The sequence below is a fragment of the Wolffia australiana genome, chromosome 7 (genome assembly GCF_029677425.1).
Source record: "Wolffia australiana isolate 7733 chromosome 7, ASM2967742v1".
Lineage (NCBI taxonomy): Eukaryota > Viridiplantae > Streptophyta > Magnoliopsida > Alismatales > Araceae > Wolffia > Wolffia australiana.
In genome coordinates this window covers 16,758,513-16,769,764 of record NC_135841.1, presented here as the reverse complement: position 1 = coordinate 16,769,764, position 11,252 = coordinate 16,758,513, and the positions used below count along the sequence as shown (strand labels likewise).

Genomic DNA, 11,252 nt, shown 5'->3' with positions numbered 1-11,252 from the left:
TAGACGTCTTCCCCACGTATCATCGAGCCAATGTCTTCCACATATGGGCAGGATCTTCAAGGTCGAAAACATGGTATCTCGCAACATCTAACAAATGTTGAAGAATAGTGCTGGCGGCCTTCTTTTTCATCCGTCTCCAATTGGCATCCTTAACACTTTCAGGTTTCAAATCATCCAAAGCCTCAATAACATACTTTTTTTTATCAGTATGTCCTGAACTATTTGTTGACATAGGCTGAAGTTGACCGAGATGTTCAATTTCTCAATGTCTTGTCCATAAATAATAGAAGTTGCCATTTCGTAAGTCTTAACACATCTCCTCCAACACGTAGCTCTGATGTCAGTTGTTGGCTGCAAACACTCGTGGAAGCATTTTTAGACTTGAACAACTACAAAAGTTGTCATGGATGATCCCAAGATGATACAAGGAGAAACACGAAGGCATAGTCATTAACCTCATCACATCCCCACTTCGTCACCGTCATGAAAGCACTAACTTCAAGAGAGAGATAGAGGAGGAAGAGACTTCTATTTCAAATGAACTTTCAAGAAACTAAACTTCACTCAAAAGGAGAAAAGTGAATACATCAAGGGCGTAGAAAACAAAAGAAATGGTTGGCCTTTTATAGGCACAACCCATGGCCTAAATCGCCCTAAAAATAGACACAATCCTAGAAAGAGGGCATGATCCTAGTCTCAAGGATGTGATAAGTCATCCCACTTTCAAGGATGTACCAAGTCAATCCCCACGATCCTGAATCTTATGAGTAGGGGGTTGGACATTTTCAATGTACCCATACATACATGATACATCTTTGTTGTCTTTACTGTGATAACCTTGATGCTGCTTTATCAGCCTGTGTGGGAATGACTCTCAACATCGGTATGCTGGGGTTGAAGAGCCCAACTACCTTTAAATTTTTGGATTGGATGAGAAAGACTGAAATAATGAACCTACTTTTGGATGAAGATGTTTCAGAACACAGTCCAGTTTTATAGGGTGTCACATTTTTCATAAGGAATACAAGAGAATAAACAGATCCAAACCACCCAGGCCAAAGAAACTCTAGAATTCTTACATTGTGAAAATCAACAAAGTACATGCCCTCACATAGACGAAATATGCTGGCTTGGTCTTAATGACCTTTCTGTAAAAAGCATAAAAGTAAACGGGATTTCAAAAATAAGTACCAATCCCCATGTGCTTTAGGATTTTCCCCCTTTGTTAAAATCAAAGTTTGATTCCCAAAAGCTTCTGCCTTAAGATCCTCTAGGCTCCCTTATTTCCTTACCATACAAAAGGGAGCCTCAAATTTAGGTTCATTACGACGACAACCCATTTCAGCTGTGTATGTTTTTTTTCTGCACAAAGCATCTGTACTGTGCAAAACATAGAAATTGAATTACAAAGTGACCTCTTTAGCCATCCATTTTAGTTTCTGTTTTTGCTGCTATCTATCGGTTAAAGTTTCTGTAATTTTTACAAATGTTTCACAAATGATGAAAACTCATTAAAAAATACTTTAGGTTGTCTTCAGCTCTCCCATGATGGCATTCAACTGCTATGAATTATCTTATTTCCCTTGTGAGATTGACTGAGTGAGTTTCAGATACATACATAGAAATAGTAAAAACTCATCCCCTTTAATAAGTTATATTTTTTAACAATAAAATCAGTAGAAAATTTTCAGGTCATATTTACGAATAATGTTGATGTTTTTAAAATTCTAAAATTACCTTTTGCTCAACAGAACTGCTCATATGCGCAAGCACTGCATTATATTTATTTTTAAAAATATAGTATCCATAAAGTTAAACAATAGAGTTTTCAAAAATATTTTTTTTGAATACGCAGATAATGGATATTTTAAAGATCTAGAAGCAGTGCAGTATTTTATCATAAAAAAAATTCAGCTGAAGGAATACACAAACCAAGAATCTACAGAAAAATCAAAATAAAAAGGCAAATGTTTACAAAAATCTATTTTCTACATGAGGGATATTATATTTAAAAAATCATTATAAATCATAAGATTTAGATAGAATAATCCAATTTGCTTTTGTCAATTGAGGTTATTGTTTAAAATATGCGTATAACATAAGCAACATTTATATTTTTTTTGTAAACAGGGTTATTCCTTAGCTAGTCATAAATGTTCACATAATAACCCATTAGATTTTTAATGGAAATGAAATATTAAAATTTATGATATGTAAGGGTAAGAAAATACTGAATTAAAGAAAGAGTGTGTGTCCATCGTAGAAAGTTTTCTGTCTTTATTTTTTGCTGTGCTAATTTCACTTCTTCGTTGGGTGGTTTATCCAGGAAAAAGGTAAACTCCGAGAAGAACTCCAATAAATATTTCCAGTAATTTGTGCATGAATATCTTGAAAAAAGCATAAATATTGAGCTTCTAAATTGTTCCAAAATTTTCACTTTCATTGCGTTTTTATGCAGAATCTGGTATCTGATAATTTGATTCAAATCCTATTCCCAGAAGATGCATGTATATGTGTGAGAATATTGAATCCATTCATCACGCTAGAAGATTTGAAAACTGAATTTAGGATTATTGTCATTATAATAATGTTTAAGAGATGGAAAACATCTTCCAATGATGAACCAATCTAAGTTATTAGCGATGGAAATATTGGATGAGACTTTTTTATGAAAAAATCATTCTCAAATAACTTCTGCTTATCAAACTTTGATGAAGAATTACTTTCAGTCTTGAGCTTAGTTACGAGCTTTTGTGCAGTCACTAGACTGATATTCTATTGTAGAATATGTTTGTGAAGTAGTTAGATTTATAAACTCAACCATATATTTGAAAAGCTAATTGGGAGCATGAAATCTTTCAATCACAATACATTTTCTACACAAACAAGTATTACCTTTGAATTCATTTGTTAGCTAAAGATTTTGATTTTAAATCATAAGTATTTATTAAAAAGTAATTAGTTAAATATGAAAATATGCAAATTTATCTTCCATTAACATTAGATTTAGTAAAAGGTATTTATACTACAATTGTGAATTCCAATTTTGAATCCAGTCCTAACTATCAAATCTGCATCGTAATCTGTTTATGATTTACCATAAAACATTAGTGCATCTTTAATATCTATAAATTCTATAATTAATTAATTTTTTGGTATAACCTTGAAATGTCTGCTATCGTTACAAATAACCAATTACAAATATATGTTCTGTAGATTGAAATGTTAGATCGTAAATCGTTTACATGTGCAATTCTCAATCTGAAATATCAGACCATTAATCATTTATAGCTGAGACTTTCTATTTGAAATACTTGACCAGAAATTTTTTTGACTAAGAATACTCTATTTGAATATTCATGCCTGACATTATATTTATATGTTTTTAATTTCATACTTGAATGATCAAGTTGATTGTATATTACATTAACAAATGAATTGGTGTTTATTTGTGAGAACCTTGGAAGTGGAGTGGGATAAAAATTCAACCATAACGATCAAGGAAAGACTGTACAAGTAATGTCTTTAATACTTATGGCATTAGTATGAAGGCCAGTTAAGGTTTATCTATATGGATACTTTTGAGAGTGACGGCAAAGTAAAACTATACAAACAAGTCCAGACCGAGCAGATAGTTCGGTGTGTGGGGTCTAGCAAGAGTTGTTCTGCTCTCATGTAGAACTCCATAAAATGAGGCTTGAATTGGAGAGTTATTGAATGTATAGTAAACTTGTGATTTTGATGCAAACTGGATAAATGTGTAGTAAAATTGTGATAAATCATTCAGGAATTGAATTGAGTCCTAGTGGTCATCTTAAGGGAGACACTAGACTGGTACAGTGTCTCCTATGAGGGGTAAAAAAAATATGTCTGCGGATGGCATAAGTTGGAAGCCTAAACAAGGCATGTTCAACCAAGGTGTCTAAAATCAAGAATATACTTAATTATCCACCCCTAGTAAAATACTCTACACATTTGCTATAAAGACATAAGCTTCTGACTTAGGTATGAAAGCACTGATACTACTCATGGTTCACATAAGCTGTCGACAAAAGGAACTTTTAGACACTTAAAATCCATAAAATACTTGGTCAGTCCACAATTGAATGTTTATAGTTGATGACTCTCAAATATGTCATCAAATAATTAAACTTTTTAGTTTTCATTCATCAAAGTTATAATGTTAATTCATGCTAATATCATGCATATGCATCATTTTATGAAATCACTAACCCCACTTGATCCTTTGAATCAAGTGGAATATATTTAACATTTTATTGTTAGTAAACATTCAGAGACAGGTTAAGAAGATCAAGGAAAGAGACGAGGATCAAGAGGAGCAGGCAAAAATTCAAAGAAGTAGAAATTACAAAAATGCCCCTGGGCATGACTTAAGAGAAACCTATAAATACTCTCTTGAGAGTTGATTTTAGGTTGTCCAGAATTTTCTCTAAGGAAGCTAGGGCTTGGAGAGAAGGTGTTCTGCAGACCCTCCAGTAGCTGATGAGCCATTGGAGCTGGGAGGAGAGGCAAGCTGAAGAGTACCCGCTCAAGAAGATCGCCGACTCGCCGGACAGGACGTGACACAAAGCCGAAGTGATTGAGCAGGTTCAGCTTCGTATTCTTCTCCCTCTTGGACAACCTCGGTTGGGCTTGAAGCAACCTGCAAGGTTCTTCAGCAATCTCCAACCAGAGTTGTTTATGTTTTAGTTAATCCAAAGTTTTTTGTGTTCAATTCATCCTACTTCTTGTTTTCCCTCAAAAAAATCTATAGCCCTCTATTGAATTTGCACTAGAATTTCTCACACGCAGCCAGCAATCAAACCGCCACCGGCCCAGGCCTCAGCCTAGGTCGCCAGCGGCTCAAGCTGCTAGCAGCACTGCGTGCGCGCACACGCCGCCGGCAGCAGCCACGCGCAGTCGCTCGCGCGTGCACAAACACCCGCTAGGTGTTTGTGAAATTGCCCCAAAGGGCAAGGGCAAATCCTCAATAAACGAAATCCTTACTGAATATTTGCTGCACCGAGACTTTTAAAGAAAACTCTGTCGTTTGTACTGAAGATCATTCACCAGCGTTTATACTTGAGTATTGAGATTTAAAAGAACTGATTTGATAGAAAGAATTCTTCTGCTGTTTTTTTGCCGTCTCCCTGTGGATCGACCCTCACTCGCCCTAAGCTGTGAGGTTATAAATTTCGTTGTATAAGCTCAATCCTCACACGCATTAACTGATAAATAACCAGTAGAAACCACTAAAATAGAGCTTATCATTTGGCGCCGCTGCCGGGGAGCACGGTATTACAGTAGGAATTTGTTTTTTAATTGTTCAGTAATCTTTTCTTGATTCTCCTTAAGCTGCAGGACTTAAAAATCCTCAGCTCATTGTTCTGCTAACATTTGTGCTGAAGATCTATGGTAGTTACACGCTCAGGAGCTGGTGAGAAGTCTGCAGAAAAAATTAGTAGAGACGCCACCCCGGATTCTACAGTCACAGAACCATTAATTCAGCAGAGAAATATGGCTGAAGAGATACATCATCAGAATGAAAGGAGAAGAACTATGTTGAATAGGTCTACACCGTCCGGAAGCTTACGACAAACCGATGTAAATCTGAACATCGGTGAAGGTATCTTGTTTCGATACGATAATGCATTAATTAATTCTCTACCTGAATTTAACGGATTACCTGCACAGAATCCTTTAGAATTCCTTGATGATTTTCATATTAGATGCTCTTCTCAAAATGTTCCTAGAATATCTACAGAGATGTTAAAAATGAAATATTTTCCTCTAACTCTTAAAGATAAAGCGTTTGCATGGTATCGTAATCTAGGAATCACTTTTAATTCTTGGGAAGAGATGCAAGGAAAATTTCTGCAGAAATTTTACCCTCTCTCCAAAATGAATTTTTATCGAAGAGAAATTCACAATTTCCATCCTCATGACGGAGAAGCCTTTAGTGAGTCATGGGAGAGATTCAATGATTTGTTGAGGAAATGTCCTCACCATGGCATTGAGCAATGTCAACTAGCCCAAATATTTTATGAATCTCTCCCTGATTTTATGAAAAACAAAGTAAATCTCGCTACGGGTGGAACGTTTTATACCGCATATGAGGATGAAGTTTTCGATATTTTGGAGAGAGTTGCAGAAACTGACTTGCAGGAGATTGGGGCCAATCAGAATGGGAGAAACCTGCAGCCAAAAAGAGCAGGAGTTCTGCAGGTTAACGCCAAGGAGGGAGAGCTACAAGCGGGCCTAAGGGAGACTAACCAGAAATTGGAGGAGCTCACCTCCACCTTGAAGAATGTCTTTTTAGGTAACTCTCCTATCATTAAAGCTAAGATCTGCTCTCTCTGCTTCAGCAGGGAACATGAAGATGGAGCCTGCCAAGCCATGGAAGAAGAGGTGAAGGCCTTCAACCAGCCGCAACAACCGTGGGCAGGTCAAAAGAGGCCAAATTTCCAAAACAGAGAGACCTTCCACCAAGGGAACAAGCCGGCAGCTCAACCTCCATTCCAGCAGAGACAACCATTCCAGCACAGGCCTCCACAGCAGTACCAGGTTCCATCTCAGAACCAACCTGATTTTTCTTCACTTACCCCCGTCATTTCAGATATGATAGAGAAGCAAAACCAAAAGTTGCTGGCGGAGATGGAGATGAAGATGCAAATGATGATGGAATTTAAAACAAAGTAAGTGCTGGAATCTCAAGAGCAGATGAGGAAGCTATTAGAGAGCTTCAGACCTGCACCACCTGAACACCAAGGTATAACTCCAGAATTCCCGTGCACATCGAATAAACTTCCCACGAAACCATTAGTAAATCCATGCAACTTGCATCATGCGCAGCACTCCATTCACGATGAGACGAATGGAGACAATCCTGAAGTTCTAGCAATCTCAAAATTGAGAAATGGAAAAGAACTTCAGGATCCCTATCAGAATTCTGTAGAGAATTCTAAGAAGGGGAATGAACCACGAGAGGAAGAAGGAGAGGATTCTCCCTACGTGGAGGAGCCTCTACCCTCTACGAGTGGGCAGCATGTTCCCTACCCTTCCGCTTTAAATAGAAAAAAACCTATCCTTGATTATGAAAACCGATTGCTAGAGAATTTTAAAAAGGCCACCATGACTGTTACTGTAGAAGACATGCTTAGGTGTGCACCCTCCCTAAAGAAGTACCTTAAGGACTCTTGCACCATTAGGAAGCCTAGGGAAGTAGTTAAATTATCTGAAAATGCCTCTAGCATCCTTAATGCCATCCCTATCAAAATGAGAGACCCCGGAGCCCCTTTTATCACATGTGAAATTGGAGGAAACACATTCTCTAAAGTTTTATTAGATACGGGAGCAAGCATAAGCATCATCCCAACGGCATTATATGAGGCGTGTGGGTTTGGAGAATTGGAGGAAATACATATGGATTTACTCCTAGCTGATGGAACTGTTAGGCAACCCGAGGGAAGGTTAACCGATGTCATGATCACTGTTGAGAATTGTGAAATACCGGTAGATTTTACAGTGACTGATGTAAAGATATCAGGAAACATTAGCTTAGCTCCTATTATCTTAGGAAGACCATTTTTAGTTACGGCAAAAACGATTATGGATTGGGAGAAGGGGACGGTGGAGTTTAAAATTGGAAAGGAGAGAGTTCAACTTGATATATCAAAAATGATGAAGTGTCCCTTAGGAAGCAATGAGGAGTTAAAATTGTGTACAGAGGATGAGGGAGAGGACGCGATTAAAGAGTACTTATCACATGTCGAGGGTAGAGAGCTAGATGACGAGATCATGGACTCCCCTTTAGTCGAGATGGGCCTAGAACTCAAACCTCTACCTTCATCCCTCAAATATGCATATTTAGACGAGAAGAAAACCTTACCTGTAATCATCTCCTCATCACTCACTCCCGAACAAGAAAATGAATTGCTCAAAGTACTTAGGGAGCATAAGAATGCCATAGGTTGGACATTTGATGATATTAGAGGCATTCCATCTGCAATATGTGAGCATAGGATATTTTTAGAAGAGGAATCCAGACCTTGTAGAGAGCATCAAAGGAGACTCAACCCTTACATGAGAGAAGTTCTTGAGAAAGAAATAATAAAGTGGTTGAATGCAGGAATAATTTATGCCATATCCGATAGTAGATGGGTGAGCCCCGTACACATGGTGCCAAAAAAGTCTGGAATTACAGTAGAAGTGAATGAAAAAGGGGAAGAGGTGCAGAAGAGATTGACCACTGGATGGAGAGTATGTATAGATTATAGGAAGCTAAACAAGGCGACCAAGAAGGACCATTACCCTCTACCCTTTATGGATCAAATTCTAGAAAAACTGTCAGGGCAGCAACATTTTTGTTTTCTTGATGGTTATTCAGGATACAACCAAGTGAACATCCATCCTGATGATCAAGAGAAAACAACATTTACGAGTCCCGTAGGGACATATGCCTTTAGGCGTATGCCCTTCGGGCTATGCAATGCCCCCGCCACATTTCAGCAATGTATGAATACCCTTTTTCTGACTTAGTAGGAGAATGTCTAGAAATCTTTATGGATGATTTTTTAGTATTTGGATCTACCTTTGAAAACTGCCTCCTAAGCCTCACCAAAGTATTGAAGAGGTGCATTGAGTCCAACCTTCTCCTAAGCTGGGAAAAATCTCATTTCATGGTGCAGGAGGGAGCAGTGCTGGGACACACGGTCAGCAACCGTGGATTGGAAGTGGACAAGGCCAAAATCGAAATCATCCAGGGCCTTCCACCTCCAACCAACCTAAAAACCCTTAGGGGTTTCCTCGGCCACGCGGGTTTCTATAGACGTTTTATCCTAGATTTTGCTAAAATTTCTAAACCTCTTACAAATCTTCTATCGTCTAAAAATAATGATTTTGAACTAACACTAGAGGCTAAGAACGCATTTGATAAATTGAAAGAGGCTTTAGTTAATGCACCTATCTTGCAAGGGCCCAATTGGACCCTTCCTTTTGAACTAATGTGTGATGCTTCTGATTTTGCAGTAGGTGCAGTGTTAGGTCAGCGAATTGACAAGAAACCCGTGGTCATTTACTACGCCAGCAGAACTCTAGTGGATGCGCAGCTGAATTACACTACTACCGAAAAAGAGCTGCTGGCAATTATCTTCGCTTTAGAAAAATTTAGATCTTATTTACTAGGTAGTAAAATAACTATTTTTTCTGATCATGCAGCTATTAGATACTTGTTAACGAAGAAAGAGGCTAAACCTAGGTAAATTAGATAGGTGCTGTTATTATAGGAATTTGATTTAGAGATCAAAGATAAGAAAGGGTGTGAAAATGTAGTAGCCGACCACCTCTCCCAAATCATAGGCATTTCCTGATGAATTTGTTCTAACTGCGCAAGGAACATCAGTTCCTTGGTATGCGCATATCGTCAACTTTCTTGTTTCATGAAAAATTCCTACAGGTTGGACGTCTCACAAGAGGAAAAAGCTACTAAAAGATGCGCGTTTTTACTTCTGGGAAGATCCTGAGCTGTTTCACCAAGGGCAAGATCAAATTTTACGACGATGTATCCCCGAGAGCGAGCAACGAAGCATCCTAGAATTCTGCCACGCAAAACCAGGAGGGGGGCACTACTCGGCCAAGGTAACAGCTCATAAGGTTGTTGAATCGGGTTTCGTTTGGCCTACATTATTTCATGACGCCCAGAAATTTTATAATCCTTGTTTAGCATGCCAAGCATCCATCAACATAAATAGGTAGGATAGAATGCCCCTACAACCCATCCTAGAAGTTGAAATATTTGATTTATGGGGAATAGATTTTATGGGTCCTTTTCCTATTTCTCATGGATATGAATACATATTGATGGCAGTTGACTATGTATCCAAATGGGTAGAAGCCATTCCCACAAAAACAAATGATAGCAAAGTAGTGACCAATTTCATCGAGAAAAATATTTTTTACCGTTATGGATGCCCACGAGCCATTATAAGTGACGGAGGTTCCCATTTCACAAATTACAACTTTAGAACTCTCCTCAAGAAGTTTGGTGTCCATCATCGTGTCACTACTCCATATCATCCTCAAGCCAATGGACAAGTTGAATTGTGCAATAGAGAGGTGAAAACTTTTTTGAGGAAAATAGTGCGTCCGGATGGGAAAGATTGGTCTAGGAAACTAGATGAGGCATTATGGGCCTATAGAACTGCTTACAAAACTCCTCTCGGCATGTCTCCATTTCGCTTGATTTTCGGGAAAGCTTGTCACCTACCACTTGAGTTAGAACACAAAGCCCTTTGGGCTATTAGGAAACTCAACCTAGATTTGGATAGAGCCGGCAAGCATAGACTTCTTCAATTGAATGAGTTGGAAGAGTTAAGAAATGAGGCTTATGAGAATTCGAAGATTTATAAAGCCAAGATGAAGATGTTTCATGATAAGAGCTTGAGGAGAAGAACTTTTGTAGAGAATCAAAAAGTATGGCTATACAACTCTAGATTAAAACTCTTCCCAGGAAAATTGAAAACGCGAGTTTTTGAGAATGGAACGGTTACCATTTTAGATCCTACATCTCAAAGACACTTCACTGTGAATGGGCAACGTCTCAAACCCTACTTAGAAAACGAAGATCTTAATAGCCCCATGAATATTACTTTAGAAAAGCCACCGCACGATAGCTCATGATCTGATTAGTTTTTTGATTCCATTTCCTATTTCCTCGGTTTTGTTATTTTGCTTTGTTTTGTTTTTGTTTCTTCATTTTTGTTTCTATCTTCGTGCGCAGCAACTCCTATCCAAGCTAGGTACACCGTCACTGGACAACACGAATGCTGATCGCCGCCTTTCCTTCCATGGTTTGATCTCTCTTTCTCCTTTCTCGTAATTATGATTTGTCGTGTAGGAACATGCCTTTTTATTGGGGGGGAGGGGAGTACAGTTGCATGCATCATCCATTAAAATTTTTCGTTTTGCATTCACAAACCATGGATATTTGATGATCCTAGGAGATGCTTGTCCAATGATATGCATGATAATTTGATTCTTTTCAAAAGGGTAGAGGTGCAAGAGTGGCCAGCTAGGAAATCCTAGGTGAAGTAAGCCTAGCTAGGTGCACTATGATACGTACTATTACATCCACATCTCTTACCATTATATTTCTCTCACCTCACCACCGACTTCGGGTTGAGTTAGCACTTACATGCACGAAATTTATAGCTTTAGTGGAAGGTAGGGTTAGTGCTAGCTCATTGGCAATATTA

The 11,252-nt window shown here is 38.2% G+C and overlaps 1 non-coding gene across 1 annotated transcript; it reads right to left on the bottom strand.

The window, feature by feature from the left end:
• Nucleotides 1-5,905: 5,905 nt before the first annotated feature.
• Nucleotides 5,906-6,014, bottom strand: LOC144706251 (small nucleolar RNA R71). The gene has a single exon (XR_013582219.1). It is a non-coding gene; the product is annotated as a small nucleolar RNA R71 (small nucleolar RNA).
• Nucleotides 6,015-11,252: the final 5,238 nt, after the last annotated feature.